The 12369-nt window shown below is 42.0% G+C and overlaps 1 long non-coding RNA gene across 2 annotated transcripts in view; it reads right to left on the reverse strand.

The window, feature by feature from the left end:
• Positions 1-11892, reverse strand: part of LOC132711844 (uncharacterized) — a 38036-nt gene extending 26144 nt beyond the window's left edge. For both annotated transcript variants that reach the window (XR_015733751.1, XR_015733749.1), the window contains exon 1: positions 11713-11892. This is a non-coding gene — a long non-coding RNA (uncharacterized LOC132711844). The remainder of the gene's footprint in view (positions 1-11712) is intronic.
• Between the last annotated feature and the right edge of the window lie 477 nt (positions 11893-12369).

Consider the following 12369-nt stretch of genomic DNA (forward strand, 5'->3'; position numbering starts at 1 on the left):
TGCGGTACAAGAATAATATCACCCTGTGACCAGTGGTGGGATTCAATTTTTTTAACAACAGGTTCTGTGGGCGTGGCTTAGTTGGGGGTGTGGCTTGGCAATCATGTGACTGGGTGGGCATGGCTAGCTGGTCATGTGACTGTGTAGGTGTGGCTAGCTGGTCATGTGACCGGGTGGGCGTGGCTATGTGCATAGGGACTACTCAGAGGGCTGAAAAAAAGTCATTTCTGACTGGGCCTCGCACTTTTGACCGGTCCTCACACTTATGACCATCCTCACATTTATGCCCGTGCAGCTTTCTTAACAACCATGTCACTCATTTCACAACTGCTTCTCTTCACCATGGTGACAAGATAGGGCAAAAACGTAAAATGTGAGGACAGTCGTAAGTTCGAGGACTGGTCAAAAGTGCGAGGACCAGTCAAAAATAACTTTTTCAGCCCTCTGAGTAGTCCATATGCACAAAAGGACTACCCAGAGGGCTGAAAAAAGTGATTTCTGACAGGTCCTCGCACTTTTGACCGGTCTTCGCACTTACAACTGGTCATCATTTATGCCCATGTAGCTTTCTTAACAACCATGTCACTCATTTCACAACTGCTTCTCTTCACCATGGTGACAAGATAGGGCAAAAACGTAAAATGTGAGGACAGTCGCAAATTCGAGGACCGGTCAAAAGTGCGAGGACCAGTCAAAAATAACTTTTTCAGCCCTCTGAGTAGTCCATATGCACAAAAGGACTACCCAGAGGGCTGAAAAAAGTGATTTCTGACAGGTCCTCGCACTTTTGACTGGTCCTCACACTTATGACTGGTCATCATTTATGCCCACTGTAGCATTCTTAACAACCATGTCACTTATTTCACAACTGCTTCTCTTCACCATGGTGACAAGATAGGGCAAAAACGTAAAATGTGAGGACAGTCGTAAGTTCGAGGACTTACGAGGACCAGTCAGAAATAACTTTTTCAGCCCTCTGAGTAGTCCATATGCATAAAAGGATACAGCAATAGAGAGGGATGAAGGAAGGGAAGGGAAATTAGAGTAGGAGGGAGGATAAGAGAGGGAAGAAGAGAGGAGAAGGAGAAAGGAAGAGGAAGTAGGGAGGAGAAGAAGAGTGGGAGGAAGAGAAAGTAAGAAGGAAAGAAAAGAGAGAGGTGGTAGGTTTGAGGAGAAAGATTGCTGTACAATAAAAAAGATGAAAGGGAAGAAAGCCAACCCCAAACAAATATAAAGATATTAAGATAAAAGAATGAATTGTTAAACTTTAAAGAATAAAAGAGAACAAATATGAATAAATAACAATAATTAGAAACACACATACAAACAATGTATTTTCTTTGAACAGAATATTTGGCTGGTTCACAAATTTAAACAGTGTTTAGTCATTTCAATTAAATTTACAATTTGTATATTTCCTTTTTGCCATATTTATTCCTCATCTATTTTTGTAAAAAACCAATATTACCCTTCATCCTCATCTCCAATCTTAATCAAATTCAATTTTTCCCTTCTATTCTATATTATACCCCTTCCCATTGTCATATATTTTATATCCATCCTCACATTGGTTAATTATGTAATATTACAGTTGTTTAATATAAATTCAACATTTTAATATAAATCAATTAGTTATATAACTACCTTTTTTGTATATTAATCAATATGAACATGAATATTCCAATTATTTCCATGCAATCCAATTTCTTACAAATCAATTAATTATATTTACCAATAATAATAAACTAAATAATTTCCCCCATATATTCCTCCAAACCACAACTTAACCATTTCTGCTTTCAGAAATATACAATTAATAGTATCTCAATTATTACAATTCCCTAGTTAAATAGAGCTTTTTTTTCTTTTGTGTTTTAAAATCTTGAACTCTCCTCTTTTTCCCTAAATTTCCCATTGTTTGCACCTACCTTTTTTGGTGAGGAAAAAGAAAAGAAATCTGCCTGCCTAATTATCCAACCTTGCAGCAACAGCAAAGCAGTTTCAGTTTTGTTTTTTAGGATAGCTAGGAGGAAAAAAAATTGCTCCAGCAAGCAGCAGAGCCCTGAGCAAAACAGCTGAGACAAATCAGCTGAGACTCGGGAGCCGATCTAAGCAAGGGCTAATTAGCCTATGCTGAAGCTCCGTGGGCCAATAAAATTACAAAAAAACACCATTTGTTAAATTGCTGGCTCGCCCGTCCCTCGCCCACCACTATTTATTGGCAATAAATAGTGGTGCGGAGGGGCGGGGCAAGCCAGCAATTTAACAAACGGTTCAGCTCCTAGAACCGGCAGAATCCCACCACTGGCTATAGGGCGGCCCTTTGAAGCCCCACGGCAAGAATTTGAACAGTTTTTTTTCCTCTAGCCATCAGCTGGGATTCTGGAGGCAGCAATAGATTAGGAGTGGGCGGGGTAAGCGAACGGCCGGCGATCCAACAGAGCAGAGAGTGAGGGTGAGTGAAGGCGTGGAAGCTGCTTTCTCCATCCTGCTCTCTTGCATCCGGAGCCGGTGGGGAACCACGTGGCAGCCCACGTGGATCCCAGGCAGTGGAACTCAGGCTAGGGAAGGGGTGGGCAATTGTGGCTCTTTTACAACCTGTGGCCTTCAACTCCCAGAATTCCTGAGACAGCCAAGGTGTCTCAGGAATTCTGGAAGTTGAAGTCCACAGGTTGTAAAAGAGCCACAATTGGCTACCCCTGGCTATGGTAGGCTGGCGCCGCGCGGCTGGGAGGCGGGGCGGGGTGAGGGGCGGGGCAAGGGGCGGGCGAGCCAGCAATTTAACAAACGGTTCGGTGTGCTGCGGGGCCAATAAATTACAAAAAAACACTGAACCGTTTGTTAAATTGCTGGCTCGCTCGCCCCATTTATTGGCAATAAATAGTAGCGCAGAGGGGCGGGGCAAGGGGCGGGGTGAGCCAGCAATTTAACAAAGGGTTCGGCCAAACCCCCTAGAACCTCCAGAATCCCACCACTGCCTGTGACCAATTGATCAAATTAGGCTCTTGGGTTTGAGAAACAAGAGGAACAGTGGAAATAACTACATTGTCCTCTGTAAGTGGAACAGACGGGCCCTCAGGTTGAATAGTGGCCCTTGCCTTATTGAATTGCTTTTCCAAGGCATTATGGCACCTCATGGCATCCTTATCCATTAATTCACATTGGAGGCTCGTGGATTTGGAGCCTGCTTTGGAACCTTTATTTGATTTTTGTTTTCTTTTCCCAACAGGTTTGGGAGAAGGGGCCCTTATGGAGGAAACTTCCATCTCCATATCTGAAGAAAGAGCAGAATCAGCCATAACTAATGATAAGTTAAAGTTAATGGTGATTTCAATCAATTGCTGAATTAATTAATATATTTTAATATTATTATTATTATTAATTAATATTTAATATATTTTTTTGTAAATTAATTATTTTCTTTGTAAATAAGATATAACAGTAAATATGATCTATTAACAATTCACTTCCCTTGAGAAGGTAAAGCCTGCCCGCTGGAGAATCAGGGAACTGCAGGAATCCAAGAGAACAATTTCACTCTGCACCTCCCTGTGAATCTGAAGAAAAATCTTCATATTAAAAAACACCATAATAAACAATTAAATTCAGTAAGCATGAAAGCGAAAACCATGGATGGTAATGCTCTCATCAATAAACAAGCTGTCAGCAGGAACTGACAGCCATAAAATCACCAGCGTAATATTGCTGCCTCAGCCATTAGAATGGCGGGCGAAGCAAAATGGCGGGAGTTCCAACCATCGCCAATGGAAACTACATATCAAGGTATGCCACTGGCGGGCAGGGACCCTGGAGCCGCGAATTAATAGGGAGAAGCTGCGACGGTGTGGTACTTGTCTTGGCTAAAGGACCCCAACTCCACCACCCGCAGCACAAGCAATCAGCAGGAAAAAAAGTGCCTCTCAGCTTGGCTACTTGAAAGTGCTTCTCAGCTGTCAAAGAGGCGATCAAGCGGCTCGGCGATTCACTGAAGTCAAACTCCGAAGCCGCTGCTTGTCAAGATGTCCCTCGAAGCACAGCTCTCCACAGAAGCAATTTAGAAAAATAAATTTGGAAAAAATAAGCAAAAATTCGGAAACGCGCCCCTCAGCTGATAGCTGGGCGAAAAAAAGGCGGCATTTCGGAGGCAAAAGGCAAACCAGAAATGCGGTTTCTAATAAAAAGCAAACAGCAAACAAAATATTTGAAGAAAAAATAACTAAATAAAGAGAAAACTAGCAATTGCTAATTATGAATAAGAGAATAAGGCACTCAGGTCTGGTCCAATCCACTGAGTGAAAAAGACTGACAGGAGCAACCAGAGGCCGGGACTAGGACTGCAGAGGAAAAATGATAGGCACTCAGTACATCCAATCACATTGCTAGATCCCATTCTGTAGGATTGTCTGAGCAGCGAGTCAGGAAAAAGCCAGATTTGCTTAACAACTGCATGATTCACTTAACAACTGGAGTGATTGCTTAACAACCATGGCAACAAAGATCATAAAAATCAGATGTAACTCTCTTATTTAACAACAGAAAGTCTAGTCACAATTAAGGTTGTAAGCTGAGGACTTCCTCTGCTTGATTATGTGAGAAGTGACATCCCCTTGAATGATACATTCCAGGCTTTTGAGTTAAAATGGTAAACTCTAACCAATAATGCAAATTGCTCAAGGGATTAAATTCATTGTAATTGAATTAGTCACAAAATTCAGCAGTCTCATTTGGTTAATTGAGCTCTTCAATACTTGCATGCGGCATTTTAGCTTGGTGCACTTCATCAATTCAGTCAATCAATGCAGCTGCATTGCTCAGCTATTGTATATTCATGAATCAATAACAATAGTTGCCTCAAAAGGAGGGGGGAAGGTTTTTTTATAAAGATTTCCACACTATGAAAGTCAATTTTGTTCTTTGACTGAGGAGAGCCCAGATAGATGCACAAAAGAACACAGTAGTACAGCTGTGCTCCATTCGTTGATATCCCTTCTGAGCACCATTCAGATTGTGATGGTCCTATTGGAGTGAAGACAAAATGAGGAAGGGAGCATTGCACTCATTCGCTTCATTTGCTCCCACTGAAAACACTTTTGGTTACAATTCAGTGTTACAACACTTAGGAAGAAGATATAATTATTTTTTAATTATAATAAAAGAAATAAAATGCCATTGAAACAGCAGCTGGTTTGGACATGAAGACAATTTCAATCCCTCCTAGCTTTTAGGATGATAAACAGGCAGGGGTGAAGTTTTCACTGCTTATTTAAAAAAAGCAATTGCTGGTTAAGTTCACAGCAAATGGCAATCCCCACAAGGGGATATTCCTTTTTTAGCACAACTACTGTTAGATTGAAATTATATTTTTCACCATTCTCAGATTCATTATTATGTTAAAGTGACTACTAAGCCAAGTCTCCAATTTAAAAAGTCTAATTTTTCCTAGCGCCCAGTTTACAACTTTTTTTCCCTATTTAGCTTTGTAGCATGTTTTAGGGAAATATAACCAAAAATTAACAAAATCAGAACAGTGAAGGAAGTAAAACAAGATCCCTTTAAACCTCACAGAACCAGACAACAGTTTTCATTCAAAGAGACGAAGCCATAATCTTAGAAGGACCAGACATGTTGCCAAAAGACATTACACTTAATCACAAAAGGAAACATAGTACAAGATTAAGAATAACAAAATAGACGGAAAACCCCAGAAAACTGCCAGAAGCAATTATTAGAAATGAGAAAAGCATAGATTCCAGACAATACAAAAAACAAACATTTACTCACAATTTCTCACACAAACTTCCATTCCTCCTTTTGACAAGATTAACCCCAGGATAGGAAGAACCCAGGAGACCAAGCAAGATTAGACCAAAAAGACAGGAAAACCAAAATCAGAGCAATTGCTGTAAATAAATTCTTATAATCCTTAACCTACACAAAAGCTTCAAAGGAATAAAATGTAAATTAATATCTGTACAATTTGTCTGCAAACCCAGGAATGCTCGAGCTCTGCCTTCTTGTCTTCCTGAATTAAAGATCCCTGCTTTCAGGCGGTTCACTTATACCTAATTCTTTCTTCAAATGTCAGTGACAGGTCTCAGCCAGGAAATGAACTGGGGAATTCCTTCCGACAATTGGCGACCACAGAGCGACTCCCAGCCAACCCAGCCACAGAATGGGGCCCGGAGATTGCAACACACCCAGCACAGAACTTATTTGTCTGAGGAAAAAAGACCCTGCCCGGGAGGCATCGGGTAATAAAGGGGGTCCTTGAGCCTTGCATTCAACAGCTGCCTGAAAGTAGGTAAGTACCGCTTTAAATTAAAATCCCTAGAATTGAGTGGAATGAAAAAGTGTGTGTATGTGTGTGGGGTGGGGGCTTCACCCTCGATAGCAGCTGGATCCCACCTGTCTGGTTGACCTCTAGCCATACCCCTACTGCTAGTTCCACCGAGCCGTGACCAACAGGACAGGGAAAGCAAGGGGGGTCGCCAGATGTGGCACCTTCTGTTTAAAGGTAAAAAGTCGAGTGGGACACAACTGCAGGTATGGGGGGAGTGAAAACCCTGTGTAAATTATGAAAGCAAAGCCCTGAACTTTAGGGAACTTTAGGAAACTTGAAGGAGGGCCAGTACTTGATGCCAGGGGGCAGCAAGTCCTCCTGGATTGTTCTTTTTTCTTCAGTCTGAAAACCATTGGCTTGGGTTCCCTTTGAGGGGAGTGCACATACTCTGTAAGGGAACCAGAGTCTCCCCCAGATAGGTTTTTTTTGGTCCGCAAACTGATTAGCTTGATGACACAGCTAAGCCAAAGTGAACCCCATATCAGAGAGGGAACATGGGAAGCTGTAGCTTGAGGGTCTTGATAGAAACCCCCCTTGGAGATTTGCTTGGGGTTTGGGATGAATGGCAGATGCCGGTCTTGGCCGGGATGAAAAAGAAGATAGCAAAAAACATATGTAGGAAATGGGCTTTGCTGAGAGATGACACAGGGAAACAGATTTGGTCAGAAAATGATACTTTTGACTTTCAAACCTTAAAAGTAACCCTAACCCTAATCCTATTGGTACTGCTGGGCTGAATTGTCCTGATCTAAAGATCTCACAGGAAAAAAGGAGCCAGCCACAACAGAGAATCCTTCCTCTCTAGAAAACAAATATGAGGCAAAAGTCATTGCCCCCTTATTGAGCAAACCAGTTCCAGGAAGAACAAGAAGTCCGCTGGAATACATTCTAACACACATGCCATTCTCAGCATCTAACCTAGTAATTTGGAAAAGGGAAACTCCACCTTTAGGTCTGACCCCCAAACAGTAATCTGGACATTAAAGTCAATAGTGGATAACCATAATCCATTTTGGGGAGATATGACCCAGCTATTACCTATCTTTTTAACCAAAGACGAACTGCTAAAATTATTTGAAAAAACAGATGAGATAGCCAGACGGCCAGCTATACCCACGCCAGGACAAAGAGCTCCTGTATGAGTTGCCTGGCTACTAGAACATCCCAGTTGGGATTACAATGACACCAACTATTAGGACATATACACTAGGGCAAAGGAAAATTTATTAGAAGCCTTGGAAGATATAGGGGAAGAGCCTTTAAATTGGTCTGAGTTTCAAAGAACGACCCAGAGAGAGAAAGAAAACCCCGATGCATATTAGGTCCATCTCTCTGAGGCAGCAATAACATATATCCATCTAGACCTCAGCTGCCCAAAAGACCAAAAAATTCTTGCCTCTGCTTGTGTCGACCAATCAGCTGGTGACATCTGCGACAATTTCCAGTGGATCGGGTCAAACTGGTTCGCTTTGGAAATATGTGAGTTGTGCAGAATAGCGAACTTTGTCTACGATCAAAGAGGAAAAGGAGCAGGAACGTAAGGAAATGGAAAAGAGAGGGAAAGATACAGGAAAATGAGAATTGAAAGACAAAAAGACGGTGGAAATTGTAAAAAGATCTAAGGATTTAGTACTAGGACATCCATTACTTTTGAAAGTTCCGCATGAGGTTTTTGCAATCCTTTTAAAATCCCAGACTCAAGCTTTCACTCAGCAGCATCTGGCTCAATACGAGGCTAAACTATTCACATCAGACCACATCACATTTGAAAGATGCACTACCTTAAATCCAGTCACACTACTTCCCACAGAACAGAAAATCTTCATGACTGCCTTCATCTAGTTCACAATGCCGAACTGCCCTGACATGATTTGACAGACGCCCTGCTGAAAAACCTGGACATAGAACTTTTTACTGACAGATCCTCTTACATGCATGAAGGCAAGAGAGTTGCAGGAGCTACTGTAATCTTCCATGAGGTCGTCTGGGCATCCCCCCTCCCTCTCTCGCATAGCGCTCAAACGTCAGAGTTTATGGATTTAACAAAAGCCTGCCAAGCTGTGGGGAACCAGTCTACTAACATCTTAGTAGACCAATTCCAGATACACTTTTGGGGTTTGCCATGCAACAGGAGCCTTGTGGAAACAGCAGGGTTTTTTAACATCAGCTGGACATCAAATTGCACACGCAAAACTAGTAGCTCAATTATTAGAAGCCATTCAACCAAAAGCCTTGGCAGTCATCCACTGTAGAGCTCAACAAAAGGATGACTCCACAGTAACCAAGTAAAACCAGTACAGCCAAATGGGTAGCAACAAAACCTCTCCCTCACAACCTCATGGCACCAGCATTAACAATCAACCCTGAAGTACCTTACAAAGAATTTCTGGACAATGGAGAGGCCAAACAATGGGAAAATAAGTTAGGGGCAGCCTTTAAAGAAGAATTTTGGAGGGTCCCAGATGGCAGGCCCATAGCCCCACTTCGCCTCCTTATATTAATTTGTCAGAGGTACACACTAAGGGTCACTGTGGGACCCAAACCATGGTAGATGCTGTGAGGAAGGTATGGTATGCACTAGGAGCCTATAGCTAGGCAACAAGGGTGGCAAGCATCTGTAAAACCTGCCAGGCAAATAACACCACCTCAAGAAAATCCATCCATGAAGGGGGAAAACCCTGGGCACAAAGGCCCTTTAAAAAAGTACAAATGGATTACATACAGCTACCAAGGGCAAATGGGTATCAATATGTTCTTGTATGCAGGGACCAACTAACTCACTGGGTGGAGGCCTTCCCATGCCGCCATGCAAAAGCCCTTGAAACAGCCAGACATCTCCTTAAAGATATTGTGCTCAGATTTAGAGTGCCAAGTGTTCTGGCCATGGATAGGGGCAAACATTTCATAGCTCAAGTCCTCACCCACATATTTCAAGCTCTTGACATCACCCAGAACTTCCACGCGCCATATTCCCCAACTTCTTCTAGGGGTACGGAGAGAGCGAACAAAGAGATGAAAACCTTACTGGGCAAACTCTGCCAAGAGACACATCTCTCATGGCCACAGGTGCTACCAATTGCACTCTTTTACATTAGAACTAGACCCTGATGAGATATGGGAATCTTCCCTTTTGAAATCCTATTTGGTCATCCCCCTGACACACTACAAGGCCTAGACCCACAATCCCTCAGTTTAGATAGGGGAGATATGGTTCTCTCTTCTTATCTGACAGCCCTACACAAAAGACTACAGATCCTGTGGATGCAGAGTGCCCTGACACAGACACTGCCCCTGGAGGAGGCTCTGCATCCCTTTGAACCAGGAGATTGGTGTGGATCAAATTCTTCACCAGAACCTCACTGCTGTAATCCAGATGGAAAGGACCCTATCAAGTCTTGCTAACCACGCAGACAGCCATCAAGGTTGCAGAAAGAGACTCCTGGATCCACTGGACACATGGGAAACCTGCTGTGGTGGATCACAGCCCATCTCCAACTTTACTTTCTCAAGTGCCACCATTGAAACTGAGAAGGAACCCAGAAACTGAACAGTGGACCCTAGAAACTTTCTTTAATATTTCACAAGATGGGGAGGGAGAAAACAATGGGGATTGTACTTTGTAAAACTATTTTTACCTTTATGCTTGCAACCTATGTAACACTTTTCTTAGAACTTAGCCTTTTTCCAGACAAAGGGAATATTTGGGAGTACTTAGCTACTGAAGTTCTCAACAATACAGACTTTTGCCTAGCTGGAGGAAAATCCATAACAGATATCTTCACATGTTTAAAGGGAGTAGCTTCAGCACCACAAGCTATCTTCAATCACACTAGACTCAAGTTTTTTCAATTGGCAAATTCATACTCTAGTATATTCAACTGGGGACCCCCCCTCTGACATGAAAGACCACACCATGTACATACTCCAAGTTATTGCAACCACTTACACAGCTTTATGTTTTAACCTCAGTGGATGCTCCTTCCCAAAGGTCCAGGAATGCACCAACCTAAGCCACACAGACTGTACATGCAACCACACAGAAAACATTCCATTCTGTTACAGCTACATAAAACTCCCTCCTAGTTGGTTTATACTCTGTGGATTAAGGGTTGACTCCTACCTCCCAGCTAATTCCACAGGGGGACCTTATACCTTAGGCTGATTAGCCATATTGATGCTATCATTACAGAGATGACACAAGAGAGCTTTTCACATCTTGGACTCAGACTGCGACTCCAAAGACTCTCTACTCACAAAAGCTGAGTATATAGCATTAGCAGTATCACTAGTGGGAATGCCAGGGCTTGCAACACAAAACTCTAGAAACCTGAATAGCCTGGCATGTACCCTAGCAAAAAGTTTGAATTCGACCTCCCATGCTCTAGATGACCTGAATAAAGAATTGAGGCAAGTAAGGCAAGCAACCCTGGAGAACAGGGCAGCCATAGATTACCTCTTATTAAGACACAACCATGACTTTGAAGAGTTCAAGGGGATGTGTTACTTTGAATTGAAAGAAAACTCATAAACTCCTAGAAAAAGGCATTAAACACCTCAAAGAGCTAGCACAAAACATTGGACATAGCCAACCCTCCCTAGATCTGTCCTGTCCTGTCTTTTCTTGGCTACCAGACTTACATTGGTTGAAAGTCCTCATTATAGGCATAGTAGCAGTCAGAGTCCTTGGACTTCCCCTGTGTTGTCTCTGTCACTCTATTCCCCCATGTCTCACTTGCCTTAAAAACTGTTGCCCCACTACCTCAAAACAAATCACAAATGGAAAACAATTGGTTCTGATGATGGTTCAAATTGACCATGAATACAAAGTATACTCTGACATTAGATTGTGCTGGGGGCGAAATAATTAACACCAATTATTTGCTCCAGCCCAAAATTTTTGGAAATATAACCAAAAATTGACAAAATCAGAACAGTGAAGGAAGTAAAACAAGATCCCTTTAAACCTCAATTCCATTTGAATTTTGAATTTTCATTCAAAGAGATGAAGCCATAATCTTAGAAGAACCAGACATGTTGCCAAAAGACGTTACACTTAATCACAAAAGAAAACATAGTACAAGATTAAGAATAACAAAATAGACGGAAAACCCCGGAAAACTGCCAGATGCGATCATTAGAAATGACAAAAGCATAGATTCCCAATACAAAAAACAAACATTTACTCACAATTACCCATACAAATTTCCCTTCTTCCTTTTGACAAGATTAATCCCAGGACAGGAAGAACCCAGGAGACCAAGCAAGACCAAAAAGACAGGAAAACCAAAATCAGAGCAATCACCGTAAATAAAGAAACTCTTATAATCCTTAGCCTATACAAAAGCTTCAAAGGAATAAAATGTAATCAGTACCTGTACAATTTGTCTACAAACCCAGGAATGCTCGAGCTGTGTCTCTACCTTTCTTGCCTTCCTGAATTAAAGATCCCTGCTTTCAGGCAGCTCGCTTCTGTATAATTTTTTCTTCAAATGTCAGTGACAGCTCCCAGCCAGGAAACGAACTGGGGAATTCCTTCCGACAGCTTCTAATTCTTACATAACTCAAAAATATGAAGCAAATGTTCAGGCACTATTCTGACAAGCTAAAGTGTTTAATTAAAGAGAGAGCACAATTCTAATTGGTAGATTGTAAGTGGTATGCAAACTATCTAAACCTCCGCGTCAACCTGGCCACACCCACCCACTCACCTGGAAGAGCTCAGATGGCCATGCCTACCCAGACACACCCACATGGCTGCAGTAAGTCCCACATATTTACAGAAGATATTTCCCATTAGTTAAAAATAAAGTTTGGTTTGTACTCCTGAAATTGTCTGTGGTTAGTGCCCATGGAAACATCACTATTTTATTCCTGAGAAAGCACAGATGATATTTTGAGGTTAAGAAATGTAGTAGAAAGGATTCTGAATTATTGTTCCATATATAAGCACTTAGCTGCATGTATATTCATAAATATTGAGTTATGAACAAGATCAGGAGAGCAATATAACCTGCTGGACAAGACTTACA

The sequence above is a fragment of the Pantherophis guttatus genome, chromosome 4 (assembly GCF_059756535.1).
Source record: "Pantherophis guttatus breed Tessera chromosome 4, ASM5975653v1, whole genome shotgun sequence".
Taxonomy (NCBI): Eukaryota; Metazoa; Chordata; class Lepidosauria; order Squamata; family Colubridae; genus Pantherophis; species Pantherophis guttatus.